Source organism: Lissotriton vulgaris, unplaced genomic scaffold (genome assembly GCF_964263255.1).
Source record: "Lissotriton vulgaris unplaced genomic scaffold, aLisVul1.2 SCAFFOLD_1673, whole genome shotgun sequence".
Lineage (NCBI taxonomy): Eukaryota > Metazoa > Chordata > Amphibia > Caudata > Salamandridae > Lissotriton > Lissotriton vulgaris.
The window spans coordinates 362785-377595 of record NW_028241535.1 but is presented as its reverse complement, the minus strand read 5'-3'; the positions used below and the strand labels follow the sequence as shown (position 1 = coordinate 377595).

Genomic DNA, 14811 nt, shown 5'->3' with positions numbered 1-14811 from the left:
GTCAAATGAGGTTAATCTTCAAAACCCCACCCCCACTAACCATAAATATTCACCTCTCCTGCTGTCCATTCAATTGATACAAGGTATCTTGTACATGGAGAGAATGTGAGAAAAAGCAGAATTGCTTCATAGATTTGGTGACCTTGGATGGGTGGGCTGGATAAAGAAGTGAACTTGGATTCTGGAAAGGGAGTATCATGATGGGAATGAGGAAAAGAGAACATGGACCACATTCACAGGTTAGAGAAATAAATGTAATAGGTTGAATGGTTTTGAAAAGCTAGCTTTGAGCAGGAATTGTTTTTTAAAATTGCAAAGAACTAAAAAAGTCAATGTGGGATTGGAGGCACAATCTGAGCAGAAAGCACCATAAGCTGCTATGGTGCAACTCTTATGTTGACTAGAAACTTTAATATGATGATGCTCTTCTTTTGATATTTCTTTGAGTTAAATTTTATTGTATGTAGCTGACACAGCACTGTTTGCAGCTCCTCAGTTTATGGTTATCCCGTGACAACAATGTATTCATCATATTTATTATTCTACAAAAGTATTTTTAAATGCACTGATGTGGTGTTTGCATGCTATGCAAGATGGTACATCATTGAATGTTTATAAGGAGCATCGCATAGGATATGTGATATTTGGCACCTGGAGGAGTCGGACACGCAGATCCTGAAAAGAAGTTAAGACTCTCTAGCAAGAGCCGTCTTTATTCTGAGTCTAATCTTTACTTTTAGTGAAATGGTTTATGAAAACCAATCAACTGCTCCAGGTGAGGCTCGAACTCACAACCTCGGCATGGCTCAGTGCAAGTACTGCTGTATAAGTACCGCGCGCTAACCGATTGCGCCACTGGAGCTCACTGTTTTCACTTCTCCCCATTTGAGCCATCTAGTGCTAACCAAGTAGATACTGCACTGCTCCATTATTCACTGTGCAAGATCGACTCAAATGCTAGCATGTTATCATGACCAATAAAAATACAGTCCAAATGGAATAGATTTGATAATTCTGCTATATCGTGTGCTCTGTCTATTGAACACCCCATACATTTGCCGTTCTGACACAGTCTAGGATAAACTTATGCTTATTTTTAATTAGCACATAGTTAAACTTTTACCAAAAATGAAATATAGGCCCCTAAGGCAGACGAGGTGGCCGAGTGGTTAAGGCGATGGACTGCTAATCCATTGTGCTCTGCACGCGTGGGTTCGAATCCCACCTTCGTCAGAAAGCCATCAGACACTCTTTTGAAGGTGAGCATGTCTCGTAGTACAATTACACTCTCTTTCAAGACACTGCCATAATCCACTAGAAGGGCCCAACTGACTATTCCATTATGGCATTTATGTCAAATAAAGGGAAGTATTTTGTGCTTAATTGAAATTAGATCTTTCATGAAGTGTCCAGAGGATTGCCTATTCCTCACTCCTGGCCTTCCAACCAGTTTAAATAGATAGACTGATAAGAAAGCATTTCTTACTCCTAAAGTTTCAGCCGTCTCAAGTGTATGAGTGTTTACATTTGTCTGCCCCACAGAGACAGATCACTTCTAATAAGTGAGTTCTCTATCTGTCACTGATTGCGGACATACTCACTAGAGCTTTCAGTATGGTCATAAATGTGAATACTCTTATGTTCTCAAATCAAAATGGAGTTTTTCCTACTTTCAAGAAAAGTGTCTTAAGCATGCTCTTCGATTTGTGCACGCATGTAGACATTCAAATGCAACTGCATTTCCATACAGAGTCTCAAAATCATAGATATCTTCATACCGCAGTAAGAATACATGTTGCGATTTACAAACTGCAAGCAGACCGGCCTTGTAGCACAGTGGCAGAGCACTGGTCTTGTAAACCAGGGGTCATGAGTTCAAGCCTCATCAGGGCCTTTTTATATGTGTGTTTCTGTATGTTGTTTTCAAGTCATTCTTTCTAGGAGTCACACCTTGTCTTAAGTTTGCTTATTGACAAGCTTCCCTTTCCATCTTTCATCTTATCAAGAAGACTTCATGAAAACCATTGAACCATAAACTATTGCCTCACCCCTTCCGATCGCCTGACGAACGCCTGACAAACGCCATTCTCACCCCGCCGGGCAAAGCCAAATAAGCCATGCATATTTAAAGTTCCTTTGAAAGGCAGAGCGAGGACTAGGACGTCTGTTCCGACTGAGTCTGCATCCACAGAAAGGATGAAATAAGGCTCTAGAAATTTCACCAAGGAGATATGAACTTCATCCCCCTTAAAATACTTTTTCTCCCAGATACCCCGGCTCTTAGTCAAATGAGGTTAATCTTCAAAACCCCACCCCCACTAACCATAAATATTCACCTCTCCTGCTGTCCATTCAATTGATACAAGGTATCTTGTACATGGAGAGAATGTGAGAAAAAGCAGAATTGCTTCATAGATTTGGTGACCTTGGATGGGTGGGCTGGATAAAGAAGTGAACTTGGTTTCCGGAAAGGGAGTATCATGATGGGAATGAGGAAAAGAGAACATGGACCACATTCACAGGTTAGAGAAATAAATGTAATAGGTTGAATGGTTTTGAAAAGCTAGCTTTGAGCAGGAATTGTTTTTTAAAATTGCAAAGAACTAAAAAAGTCAATGTGGGATTGGAGGCACAATCTGAGCAGAAAGCACCATAAGCTGCTATGGTGCAACTCTTATGTTGACTAGAAACTTTAATATGATGATGCTCTTCTTTTGATATTTCTTTGAGTTAAATTTTATTGTATGTAGCTGACACAGCACTGTTTGCAGCTCCTCAGTTTATGGTTATCCCGTGACAACAATGTATTCATCATATTTATTATTCTACAAAAGTATTTTTAAATGCACTGATGTGGTGTTTGCATGCTATGCAAGATGGTACATCATTGAATGTTTATAAGGAGCATCGCATAGGATATGTGATATTTGGCACCTGGAGGAGTCGGACACGCAGATCCTGAAAAGAAGTTAAGACTCTCTAGCAAGAGCCGTCTTTATTCTGAGTCTAATCTTTACTTTTAGTGAAATGGTTTATGAAAACCAATCAACTGCTCCAGGTGAGGCTCGAACTCACAACCTCGGCATGGCTCAGTGCAAGTACTGCTGTATAAGTACCGCGCACTAACCGATTGCGCCACTGGAGCTCACTGTTTTCATTTCTCCCCATTTAAGCCATCTAGTGCTAACCAAGTAGATACTGCACTGCTCCATTATTCACTGTGCAAGATCGACTCACATGCTAGCATGTTATCATGACTATTAAAAATACAGTCCAAATGGAATAGATTTGATAATTCTGCTATATCGTGTGCTCTGTCTATTGAACACCCCATACATTTGCCGTTCTGACACAGTCTAGGATAAACTTATGCTTATTTTTAATTAGCACATAGTTAGAATTTCACCAAAAATGAAATATAGGCCCACAAGGCAGACGAGGTGGCCGAGTGGTTAAGGCGATGGACTGCTAATCCATTGTGCTCTGCACGCGTTGGTTCGAATCCCACCTTCGTCGGAAAGCCATCAGACACTCTTTTGAAGGTGAGCATGTCTCGTAGTACAATTACACTCTCTTTCAAGACACTGCCATAATCCACTAGAAGGGCCCAACTGACTATTCCATTATGGCATTTATGTCAAATAAAGGGAAGTATTTTGTGCTTAATTGAAATTAGATCTTTCATGAAGTGTCCAGAGGATTGCCTATTCCTCACTCCTGGCCTTCCAACCAGTTTGGATAGATAGACTGATAAGAAAGCATTTCTTACTCCTAAAGTTTCAGCCGTCTTAAGTGTATGAGTGTTTACATTTGTCTGCCCCACAGAGACAGATCACTTCTAATAAGTGAGTTCTCTATCTGTCACTGATTGCGGACATACTCACTAGAGCTTTCAGTATGGTCATAAATGTGAATACTCTTATGTTCTCAAATCAAAATGGAGTTTTTCCTACTTTCAAGAAAAGTGTCTTAAGCATGCTCTTCGATTTGTGCACGCATGTAGACATTCAAATGCAACTGCATTTCCATACAGAGTCTCAAAATCATAGATATCTTCATACCGCAGTAAGAATACATGTTGCGATTTACAAACTGCAGGCAGACCATCCTTGTAGCTCAGTGGCAGAGCACTGGTCTTGTAAACCAGGGGTCATGAGTTCAAGCCTCATCAGGGCCTTTTTATATGTGTGTTTCTGTATGTTGTTTTCAAGTCATTCTTTCTAGGAGTCACACCTTGTCTTAAGTTTGCTTATTGACAAGCTTCCCTTTCCATCTTTCATCTTATCAAGAAGACTTCATGAAAACCATTGAACCATAAACTATTGCCTCACCCCTTCCGATCGCCTGACGAACGCCTGACAAACGCCATTCTCACCCCGCCGGGCAAGCCCCGCCGGGCAAGCCCCGCCGGGCAAAGCCAAATAAGCCATGCATATTTAAAGTTCCTTTGAAAGGCAGAGCGAGGACTAGGACGTCTGTTCCGACTGAGTCTGCATCCACAGAAAGGATGAAATAAGGCTCTAGAAATTTCACCAAGGAGATATGAACTTCATCCCCCTTAAAATACTTTTTCTCCCAGATACCCCGGCTCTTAGTCAAATGAGGTTAATCTTCAAAACCCCACCCCCACTAACCATAAATATTCACCTCTCCTGCTGTCCATTCAATTGATACAAGGTATCTTGTACATGGAGAGAATGTGAGAAAAAGCAGAATTGCTTCATAGATTTGGTGACCTTGGATGGGTGGGCTGGATAAAGAAGTGAACTTGGATTCTGGAAAGGGAGTATCATGATGGGAATGAGGAAAAGAGAACATGGACCACATTCACAGGTTAGAGAAATAAATGTAATAGGTTGAATGGTTTTGAAAAGCTAGCTTTGAGCAGGAATTGTTTTTTAAAATTGCAAAGAACTAAAAAAGTCAATGTGGGATTGGAGGCACAATCTGAGCAGAAAGCACCATAAGCTGCTATGGTGCAACTCTTATGTTGACTAGAAACTTTAATATGATGATGCTCTTCTTTTGATATTTCTTTGAGTTAAATTTTATTGTATGTAGCTGACACAGCACTGTTTGCAGCTCCTCAGTTTATGGTTATCCCGTGACAACAATGTATTCATCATATTTATTATTCTACAAAAGTATTTTTAAATGCACTGATGTGGTGTTTGCATGCTATGCAAGATGGTACATCATTGAATGTTTATAAGGAGCATCGCATAGGATATGTGATATTTGGCACCTGGAGGAGTCGGACACGCAGATCCTGAAAAGAAGTTAAGACTCTCTAGCAAGAGCCGTCTTTATTCTGAGTCTAATCTTTACTTTTAGTGAAATGGTTTATGAAAACCAATCAACTGCTCCAGGTGAGGCTCGAACTCACAACCTCGGCATGGCTCAGTGCAAGTACTGCTGTATAAGTACCGCGCGCTAACCGATTGCGCCACTGGAGCTCACTGTTTTCACTTCTCCCCATTTGAGCCATCTAGTGCTAACCAAGTAGATACTGCACTGCTCCATTATTCACTGTGCAAGATCGACTCAAATGCTAGCATGTTATCATGACCAATAAAAATACAGTCCAAATGGAATAGATTTGATAATTCTGCTATATCGTGTGCTCTGTCTATTGAACACCCCATACATTTGCCGTTCTGACACAGTCTAGGATAAACTTATGCTTATTTTTAATTAGCACATAGTTAAACTTTTACCAAAAATGAAATATAGGCCCCTAAGGCAGACGAGGTGGCCGAGTGGTTAAGGCGATGGACTGCTAATCCATTGTGCTCTGCACGCGTGGGTTCGAATCCCACCTTCGTCGGAAAGCCATCAGACACTCTTTTGAAGGTGAGCATGTCTCGTAGTACAATTACACTCTCTTTCAAGACACTGCCATAATCCACTAGAAGGGCCCAACTGACTATTCCATTATGGCATTTATGTCAAATAAAGGGAAGTATTTTGTGCTTAATTGAAATTAGATCTTTCATGAAGTGTCCAGAGGATTGCCTATTCCTCACTCCTGGCCTTCCAACCAGTTTAAATAGATAGACTGATAAGAAAGCATTTCTTACTCCTAAAGTTTCAGCCGTCTCAAGTGTATGAGTGTTTACATTTGTCTGCCCCACAGAGACAGATCACTTCTAATAAGTGAGTTCTCTATCTGTCACTGATTGCGGACATACTCACTAGAGCTTTCAGTATGGTCATAAATGTGAATACTCTTATGTTCTCAAATCAAAATGGAGTTTTTCCTACTTTCAAGAAAAGTGTCTTAAGCATGCTCTTCGATTTGTGCACGCATGTAGACATTCAAATGCAACTGCATTTCCATACAGAGTCTCAAAATCATAGATATCTTCATACCGCAGTAAGAATACATGTTGCGATTTACAAACTGCAAGCAGACCGGCCTTGTAGCACAGTGGCAGAGCACTGGTCTTGTAAACCAGGGGTCATGAGTTCAAGCCTCATCAGGGCCTTTTTATATGTGTGTTTCTGTATGTTGTTTTCAAGTCATTCTTTCTAGGAGTCACACCTTGTCTTAAGTTTGCTTATTGACAAGCTTCCCTTTCCATCTTTCATCTTATCAAGAAGACTTCATGAAAACCATTGAACCATAAACTATTGCCTCACCCCTTCCGATCGCCTGACGAACGCCTGACAAACGCCATTCTCACCCCGCCGGGCAAAGCCAAATAAGCCATGCATATTTAAAGTTCCTTTGAAAGGCAGAGCGAGGACTAGGACGTCTGTTCCGACTGAGTCTGCATCCACAGAAAGGATGAAATAAGGCTCTAGAAATTTCACCAAGGAGATATGAACTTCATCCCCCTTAAAATACTTTTTCTCCCAGATACCCCGGCTCTTAGTCAAATGAGGTTAATCTTCAAAACCCCACCCCCACTAACCATAAATATTCACCTCTCCTGCTGTCCATTCAATTGATACAAGGTATCTTGTACATGGAGAGAATGTGAGAAAAAGCAGAATTGCTTCATAGATTTGGTGACCTTGGATGGGTGGGCTGGATAAAGAAGTGAACTTGGTTTCCGGAAAGGGAGTATCATGATGGGAATGAGGAAAAGAGAACATGGACCACATTCACAGGTTAGAGAAATAAATGTAATAGGTTGAATGGTTTTGAAAAGCTAGCTTTGAGCAGGAATTGTTTTTTAAAATTGCAAAGAACTAAAAAAGTCAATGTGGGATTGGAGGCACAATCTGAGCAGAAAGCACCATAAGCTGCTATGGTGCAACTCTTATGTTGACTAGAAACTTTAATATGATGATGCTCTTCTTTTGATATTTCTTTGAGTTAAATTTTATTGTATGTAGCTGACACAGCACTGTTTGCAGCTCCTCAGTTTATGGTTATCCCGTGACAACAATGTATTCATCATATTTATTATTCTACAAAAGTATTTTTAAATGCACTGATGTGGTGTTTGCATGCTATGCAAGATGGTACATCATTGAATGTTTATAAGGAGCATCGCATAGGATATGTGATATTTGGCACCTGGAGGAGTCGGACACGCAGATCCTGAAAAGAAGTTAAGACTCTCTAGCAAGAGCCGTCTTTATTCTGAGTCTAATCTTTACTTTTAGTGAAATGGTTTATGAAAACCAATCAACTGCTCCAGGTGAGGCTCGAACTCACAACCTCGGCATGGCTCAGTGCAAGTACTGCTGTATAAGTACCGCGCGCTAACCGATTGCGCCACTGGAGCTCACTGTTTTCATTTCTCCCCATTTAAGCCATCTAGTGCTAACCAAGTAGATACTGCACTGCTCCATTATTCACTGTGCAAGATCGACTCACATGCTAGCATGTTATCATGACTATTAAAAATACAGTCCAAATGGAATAGATTTGATAATTCTGCTATATCGTGTGCTCTGTCTATTGAACACCCCATACATTTGCCGTTCTGACACAGTCTAGGATAAACTTATGCTTATTTTTAATTAGCACATAGTTAGAATTTCACCAAAAATGAAATATAGGCCCACAAGGCAGACGAGGTGGCCGAGTGGTTAAGGCGATGGACTGCTAATCCATTGTGCTCTGCACGCGTTGGTTCGAATCCCACCTTCGTCGGAAAGCCATCAGACACTCTTTTGAAGGTGAGCATGTCTCGTAGTACAATTACACTCTCTTTCAAGACACTGCCATAATCCACTAGAAGGGCCCAACTGACTATTCCATTATGGCATTTATGTCAAATAAAGGGAAGTATTTTGTGCTTAATTGAAATTAGATCTTTCATGAAGTGTCCAGAGGATTGCCTATTCCTCACTCCTGGCCTTCCAACCAGTTTGGATAGATAGACTGATAAGAAAGCATTTCTTACTCCTAAAGTTTCAGCCGTCTTAAGTGTATGAGTGTTTACATTTGTCTGCCCCACAGAGACAGATCACTTCTAATAAGTGAGTTCTCTATCTGTCACTGATTGCGGACATACTCACTAGAGCTTTCAGTATGGTCATAAATGTGAATACTCTTATGTTCTCAAATCAAAATGGAGTTTTTCCTACTTTCAAGAAAAGTGTCTTAAGCATGCTCTTCGATTTGTGCACGCATGTAGACATTCAAATGCAACTGCATTTCCATACAGAGTCTCAAAATCATAGATATCTTCATACCGCAGTAAGAATACATGTTGCGATTTACAAACTGCAGGCAGACCATCCTTGTAGCTCAGTGGCAGAGCACTGGTCTTGTAAACCAGGGGTCATGAGTTCAAGCCTCATCAGGGCCTTTTTATATGTGTGTTTCTGTATGTTGTTTTCAAGTCATTCTTTCTAGGAGTCACACCTTGTCTTAAGTTTGCTTATTGACAAGCTTCCCTTTCCATCTTTCATCTTATCAAGAAGACTTCATGAAAACCATTGAACCATAAACTATTGCCTCACCCCTTCCGATCGCCTGACGAACGCCTGACAAACGCCATTCTCACCCCGCCGGGCAAGCCCCGCCGGGCAAGCCCCGCCGGGCAAAGCCAAATAAGCCATGCATATTTAAAGTTCCTTTGAAAGGCAGAGCGAGGACTAGGACGTCTGTTCCGACTGAGTCTGCATCCACAGAAAGGATGAAATAAGGCTCTAGAAATTTCACCAAGGAGATATGAACTTCATCCCCCTTAAAATACTTTTTCTCCCAGATACCCCGGCTCTTAGTCAAATGAGGTTAATCTTCAAAACCCCACCCCCACTAACCATAAATATTCACCTCTCCTGCTGTCCATTCAATTGATACAAGGTATCTTGTACATGGAGAGAATGTGAGAAAAAGCAGAATTGCTTCATAGATTTGGTGACCTTGGATGGGTGGGCTGGATAAAGAAGTGAACTTGGATTCTGGAAAGGGAGTATCATGATGGGAATGAGGAAAAGAGAACATGGACCACATTCACAGGTTAGAGAAATAAATGTAATAGGTTGAATGGTTTTGAAAAGCTAGCTTTGAGCAGGAATTGTTTTTTAAAATTGCAAAGAACTAAAAAAGTCAATGTGGGATTGGAGGCACAATCTGAGCAGAAAGCACCATAAGCTGCTATGGTGCAACTCTTATGTTGACTAGAAACTTTAATATGATGATGCTCTTCTTTTGATATTTCTTTGAGTTAAATTTTATTGTATGTAGCTGACACAGCACTGTTTGCAGCTCCTCAGTTTATGGTTATCCCGTGACAACAATGTATTCATCATATTTATTATTCTACAAAAGTATTTTTAAATGCACTGATGTGGTGTTTGCATGCTATGCAAGATGGTACATCATTGAATGTTTATAAGGAGCATCGCATAGGATATGTGATATTTGGCACCTGGAGGAGTCGGACACGCAGATCCTGAAAAGAAGTTAAGACTCTCTAGCAAGAGCCGTCTTTATTCTGAGTCTAATCTTTACTTTTAGTGAAATGGTTTATGAAAACCAATCAACTGCTCCAGGTGAGGCTCGAACTCACAACCTCGGCATGGCTCAGTGCAAGTACTGCTGTATAAGTACCGCGCGCTAACCGATTGCGCCACTGGAGCTCACTGTTTTCACTTCTCCCCATTTGAGCCATCTAGTGCTAACCAAGTAGATACTGCACTGCTCCATTATTCACTGTGCAAGATCGACTCAAATGCTAGCATGTTATCATGACCAATAAAAATACAGTCCAAATGGAATAGATTTGATAATTCTGCTATATCGTGTGCTCTGTCTATTGAACACCCCATACATTTGCCGTTCTGACACAGTCTAGGATAAACTTATGCTTATTTTTAATTAGCACATAGTTAAACTTTTACCAAAAATGAAATATAGGCCCCTAAGGCAGACGAGGTGGCCGAGTGGTTAAGGCGATGGACTGCTAATCCATTGTGCTCTGCACGCGTGGGTTCGAATCCCACCTTCGTCGGAAAGCCATCAGACACTCTTTTGAAGGTGAGCATGTCTCGTAGTACAATTACACTCTCTTTCAAGACACTGCCATAATCCACTAGAAGGGCCCAACTGACTATTCCATTATGGCATTTATGTCAAATAAAGGGAAGTATTTTGTGCTTAATTGAAATTAGATCTTTCATGAAGTGTCCAGAGGATTGCCTATTCCTCACTCCTGGCCTTCCAACCAGTTTAAATAGATAGACTGATAAGAAAGCATTTCTTACTCCTAAAGTTTCAGCCGTCTCAAGTGTATGAGTGTTTACATTTGTCTGCCCCACAGAGACAGATCACTTCTAATAAGTGAGTTCTCTATCTGTCACTGATTGCGGACATACTCACTAGAGCTTTCAGTATGGTCATAAATGTGAATACTCTTATGTTCTCAAATCAAAATGGAGTTTTTCCTACTTTCAAGAAAAGTGTCTTAAGCATGCTCTTCGATTTGTGCACGCATGTAGACATTCAAATGCAACTGCATTTCCATACAGAGTCTCAAAATCATAGATATCTTCATACCGCAGTAAGAATACATGTTGCGATTTACAAACTGCAAGCAGACCGGCCTTGTAGCACAGTGGCAGAGCACTGGTCTTGTAAACCAGGGGTCATGAGTTCAAGCCTCATCAGGGCCTTTTTATATGTGTGTTTCTGTATGTTGTTTTCAAGTCATTCTTTCTAGGAGTCACACCTTGTCTTAAGTTTGCTTATTGACAAGCTTCCCTTTCCATCTTTCATCTTATCAAGAAGACTTCATGAAAACCATTGAACCATAAACTATTGCCTCACCCCTTCCGATCGCCTGACGAACGCCTGACAAACGCCATTCTCACCCCGCCGGGCAAAGCCAAATAAGCCATGCATATTTAAAGTTCCTTTGAAAGGCAGAGCGAGGACTAGGACGTCTGTTCCGACTGAGTCTGCATCCACAGAAAGGATGAAATAAGGCTCTAGAAATTTCACCAAGGAGATATGAACTTCATCCCCCTTAAAATACTTTTTCTCCCAGATACCCCGGCTCTTAGTCAAATGAGGTTAATCTTCAAAACCCCACCCCCACTAACCATAAATATTCACCTCTCCTGCTGTCCATTCAATTGATACAAGGTATCTTGTACATGGAGAGAATGTGAGAAAAAGCAGAATTGCTTCATAGATTTGGTGACCTTGGATGGGTGGGCTGGATAAAGAAGTGAACTTGGTTTCCGGAAAGGGAGTATCATGATGGGAATGAGGAAAAGAGAACATGGACCACATTCACAGGTTAGAGAAATAAATGTAATAGGTTGAATGGTTTTGAAAAGCTAGCTTTGAGCAGGAATTGTTTTTTAAAATTGCAAAGAACTAAAAAAGTCAATGTGGGATTGGAGGCACAATCTGAGCAGAAAGCACCATAAGCTGCTATGGTGCAACTCTTATGTTGACTAGAAACTTTAATATGATGATGCTCTTCTTTTGATATTTCTTTGAGTTAAATTTTATTGTATGTAGCTGACACAGCACTGTTTGCAGCTCCTCAGTTTATGGTTATCCCGTGACAACAATGTATTCATCATATTTATTATTCTACAAAAGTATTTTTAAATGCACTGATGTGGTGTTTGCATGCTATGCAAGATGGTACATCATTGAATGTTTATAAGGAGCATCGCATAGGATATGTGATATTTGGCACCTGGAGGAGTCGGACACGCAGATCCTGAAAAGAAGTTAAGACTCTCTAGCAAGAGCCGTCTTTATTCTGAGTCTAATCTTTACTTTTAGTGAAATGGTTTATGAAAACCAATCAACTGCTCCAGGTGAGGCTCGAACTCACAACCTCGGCATGGCTCAGTGCAAGTACTGCTGTATAAGTACCGCGCGCTAACCGATTGCGCCACTGGAGCTCACTGTTTTCATTTCTCCCCATTTAAGCCATCTAGTGCTAACCAAGTAGATACTGCACTGCTCCATTATTCACTGTGCAAGATCGACTCACATGCTAGCATGTTATCATGACTATTAAAAATACAGTCCAAATGGAATAGATTTGATAATTCTGCTATATCGTGTGCTCTGTCTATTGAACACCCCATACATTTGCCGTTCTGACACAGTCTAGGATAAACTTATGCTTATTTTTAATTAGCACATAGTTAGAATTTCACCAAAAATGAAATATAGGCCCACAAGGCAGACGAGGTGGCCGAGTGGTTAAGGCGATGGACTGCTAATCCATTGTGCTCTGCACGCGTTGGTTCGAATCCCACCTTCGTCGGAAAGCCATCAGACACTCTTTTGAAGGTGAGCATGTCTCGTAGTACAATTACACTCTCTTTCAAGACACTGCCATAATCCACTAGAAGGGCCCAACTGACTATTCCATTATGGCATTTATGTCAAATAAAGGGAAGTATTTTGTGCTTAATTGAAATTAGATCTTTCATGAAGTGTCCAGAGGATTGCCTATTCCTCACTCCTGGCCTTCCAACCAGTTTGGATAGATAGACTGATAAGAAAGCATTTCTTACTCCTAAAGTTTCAGCCGTCTTAAGTGTATGAGTGTTTACATTTGTCTGCCCCACAGAGACAGATCACTTCTAATAAGTGAGTTCTCTATCTGTCACTGATTGCGGACATACTCACTAGAGCTTTCAGTATGGTCATAAATGTGAATACTCTTATGTTCTCAAATCAAAATGGAGTTTTTCCTACTTTCAAGAAAAGTGTCTTAAGCATGCTCTTCGATTTGTGCACGCATGTAGACATTCAAATGCAACTGCATTTCCATACAGAGTCTCAAAATCATAGATATCTTCATACCGCAGTAAGAATACATGTTGCGATTTACAAACTGCAGGCAGACCATCCTTGTAGCTCAGTGGCAGAGCACTGGTCTTGTAAACCAGGGGTCATGAGTTCAAGCCTCATCAGGGCCTTTTTATATGTGTGTTTCTGTATGTTGTTTTCAAGTCATTCTTTCAAGGAGTCACACCTTGTCTTAAGTTTGCTTATTGACAAGCTTCCCTTTCCATCTTTCATCTTATCAAGAAGACTTCATGAAAACCATTGAACCATAAACTATTGCCTCACCCCTTCCGATCGCCTGACGAACGCCTGACAAACGCCATTCTCACCCCGCCGGGCAAGCCCTGCCGGGCAAAGCCAAATAAGCCATGCATATTTAAAGTTCCTTTGAAAGGCAGAGCGAGGACTAGGACGTCTGTTCCGACTGAGTCTGCATCCACAGAAAGGATGAAATAAGGCTCTAGAAATTTCACCAAGGAGATATGAACTTCATCCCCCTTAAAATACTTTTTCTCCCAGATACCCCGGCTCTTAGTCAAATGAGGTTAATCTTCAAAACCCCACCCCCACTAACCATAAATATTCACCTCTCCTGCTGTCCATTCAATTGATACAAGGTATCTTGTACATGGAGAGAATGTGAGAAAAAGCAGAATTGCTTCATAGATTTGGTGACCTTGGATGGGTGGGCTGGATAAAGAAGTGAACTTGGTTTCCGGAAAGGGAGTATCATGATGGGAATGAGGAAAAGAGAACATGGACCACATTCACAGGTTAGAGAAATAAATGTAATAGGTTGAATGGTTTTGAAAAGCTAGCTTTGAGCAGGAATTGTTTTTTAAAATTGCAAAGAACTAAAAAAGTCAATGTGGGATTGGAGGCACAATCTGAGCAGAAAGCACCATAAGCTGCTATGGTGCAACTCTTATGTTGACTAGAAACTTTAATATGATGATGCTCTTCTTTTGATATTTCTTTGAGTTAAATTTTATTGTATGTAGCTGACACAGCACTGTTTGCAGCTCCTCAGTTTATGGTTATCCCGTGACAACAATGTATTCATCATATTTATTATTCTACAAAAGTATTTTTAAATGCACTGATGTGGTGTTTGCATGCTATGCAAGATGGTACATCATTGAATGTTTATAAGGAGCATCGCATAGGATATGTGATATTTGGCACCTGGAGGAGTCGGACACGCAGATCCTGAAAAGAAGTTAAGACTCTCTAGCAAGAGCCGTCTTTATTCTGAGTCTAATCTTTACTTTTAGTGAAATGGTTTATGAAAACCAATCAACTGCTCCAGGTGAGGCTCGAACTCACAACCTCGGCATGGCTCAGTGCAAGTACTGCTGTATAAGTACCGCGCGCTAACCGATTGCGCCACTGGAGCTCACTGTTTTCATTTCTCCCCATTTAAGCCATCTAGTGCTAACCAAGTAGATACTGCACTGCTCCATTATTCACTGTGCAAGATCGACTCACATGCTAGCATGTTATCATGACTATTAAAAATACAGTCCAAATGGAATAGATTTGATAATTCTGCTATATCGTGTGCTCTGTCTATTGAA

At 40.8% G+C, this 14811-nt stretch overlaps 19 non-coding genes across 19 annotated transcripts; 12 read left to right on the top strand and 7 right to left on the bottom strand.

The window, feature by feature from the left end:
- Positions 1-767: 767 nt before the first annotated feature.
- On the bottom strand, positions 768-862 carry TRNAI-UAU (transfer RNA isoleucine (anticodon UAU)). Its single transcript has 2 exons — positions 825-862; positions 768-803 (listed from the first exon to the last, which is right to left on the bottom strand). It is a non-coding gene; the product is annotated as a tRNA-Ile (tRNA).
- Positions 863-1151: 289 nt separating this feature from the next.
- On the top strand, positions 1152-1233 carry TRNAS-GCU (transfer RNA serine (anticodon GCU)). The gene has a single exon. It is a non-coding gene; the product is annotated as a tRNA-Ser (tRNA).
- A 589-nt stretch (positions 1234-1822) lies between these two features.
- TRNAT-UGU (transfer RNA threonine (anticodon UGU)) lies at positions 1823-1894 on the top strand. The gene has a single exon. It is a non-coding gene; the product is annotated as a tRNA-Thr (tRNA).
- Positions 1895-3050: 1156 nt separating this feature from the next.
- TRNAI-UAU (transfer RNA isoleucine (anticodon UAU)) lies at positions 3051-3145 on the bottom strand. Its single transcript has 2 exons — positions 3108-3145; positions 3051-3086 (listed from the first exon to the last, which is right to left on the bottom strand). It is a non-coding gene; the product is annotated as a tRNA-Ile (tRNA).
- Positions 3146-3434: 289 nt separating this feature from the next.
- TRNAS-GCU (transfer RNA serine (anticodon GCU)) lies at positions 3435-3516 on the top strand. The gene has a single exon. It is a non-coding gene; the product is annotated as a tRNA-Ser (tRNA).
- A 589-nt stretch (positions 3517-4105) lies between these two features.
- On the top strand, positions 4106-4177 carry TRNAT-UGU (transfer RNA threonine (anticodon UGU)). Its single transcript has one exon. It is a non-coding gene; the product is annotated as a tRNA-Thr (tRNA).
- A 1184-nt stretch (positions 4178-5361) lies between these two features.
- Positions 5362-5456, bottom strand: TRNAI-UAU (transfer RNA isoleucine (anticodon UAU)). The gene is made up of 2 exons: positions 5419-5456; positions 5362-5397 (listed from the first exon to the last, which is right to left on the bottom strand). It is a non-coding gene; the product is annotated as a tRNA-Ile (tRNA).
- Positions 5457-5745: 289 nt separating this feature from the next.
- TRNAS-GCU (transfer RNA serine (anticodon GCU)) lies at positions 5746-5827 on the top strand. Its single transcript has one exon. It is a non-coding gene; the product is annotated as a tRNA-Ser (tRNA).
- Positions 5828-6416: 589 nt separating this feature from the next.
- TRNAT-UGU (transfer RNA threonine (anticodon UGU)) lies at positions 6417-6488 on the top strand. The gene has a single exon. It is a non-coding gene; the product is annotated as a tRNA-Thr (tRNA).
- A 1156-nt stretch (positions 6489-7644) lies between these two features.
- TRNAI-UAU (transfer RNA isoleucine (anticodon UAU)) lies at positions 7645-7739 on the bottom strand. Its single transcript has 2 exons — positions 7702-7739; positions 7645-7680 (listed from the first exon to the last, which is right to left on the bottom strand). It is a non-coding gene; the product is annotated as a tRNA-Ile (tRNA).
- A 289-nt stretch (positions 7740-8028) lies between these two features.
- Positions 8029-8110, top strand: TRNAS-GCU (transfer RNA serine (anticodon GCU)). Its single transcript has one exon. It is a non-coding gene; the product is annotated as a tRNA-Ser (tRNA).
- Positions 8111-8699: 589 nt separating this feature from the next.
- TRNAT-UGU (transfer RNA threonine (anticodon UGU)) lies at positions 8700-8771 on the top strand. Its single transcript has one exon. It is a non-coding gene; the product is annotated as a tRNA-Thr (tRNA).
- Positions 8772-9955: 1184 nt separating this feature from the next.
- TRNAI-UAU (transfer RNA isoleucine (anticodon UAU)) lies at positions 9956-10050 on the bottom strand. Its single transcript has 2 exons — positions 10013-10050; positions 9956-9991 (listed from the first exon to the last, which is right to left on the bottom strand). It is a non-coding gene; the product is annotated as a tRNA-Ile (tRNA).
- A 289-nt stretch (positions 10051-10339) lies between these two features.
- TRNAS-GCU (transfer RNA serine (anticodon GCU)) lies at positions 10340-10421 on the top strand. Its single transcript has one exon. It is a non-coding gene; the product is annotated as a tRNA-Ser (tRNA).
- A 589-nt stretch (positions 10422-11010) lies between these two features.
- Positions 11011-11082, top strand: TRNAT-UGU (transfer RNA threonine (anticodon UGU)). The gene has a single exon. It is a non-coding gene; the product is annotated as a tRNA-Thr (tRNA).
- A 1156-nt stretch (positions 11083-12238) lies between these two features.
- Positions 12239-12333, bottom strand: TRNAI-UAU (transfer RNA isoleucine (anticodon UAU)). The gene is made up of 2 exons: positions 12296-12333; positions 12239-12274 (listed from the first exon to the last, which is right to left on the bottom strand). It is a non-coding gene; the product is annotated as a tRNA-Ile (tRNA).
- A 289-nt stretch (positions 12334-12622) lies between these two features.
- Positions 12623-12704, top strand: TRNAS-GCU (transfer RNA serine (anticodon GCU)). The gene has a single exon. It is a non-coding gene; the product is annotated as a tRNA-Ser (tRNA).
- A 589-nt stretch (positions 12705-13293) lies between these two features.
- TRNAT-UGU (transfer RNA threonine (anticodon UGU)) lies at positions 13294-13365 on the top strand. Its single transcript has one exon. It is a non-coding gene; the product is annotated as a tRNA-Thr (tRNA).
- Positions 13366-14535: 1170 nt separating this feature from the next.
- TRNAI-UAU (transfer RNA isoleucine (anticodon UAU)) lies at positions 14536-14630 on the bottom strand. The gene is made up of 2 exons: positions 14593-14630; positions 14536-14571 (listed from the first exon to the last, which is right to left on the bottom strand). It is a non-coding gene; the product is annotated as a tRNA-Ile (tRNA).
- Positions 14631-14811: the final 181 nt, after the last annotated feature.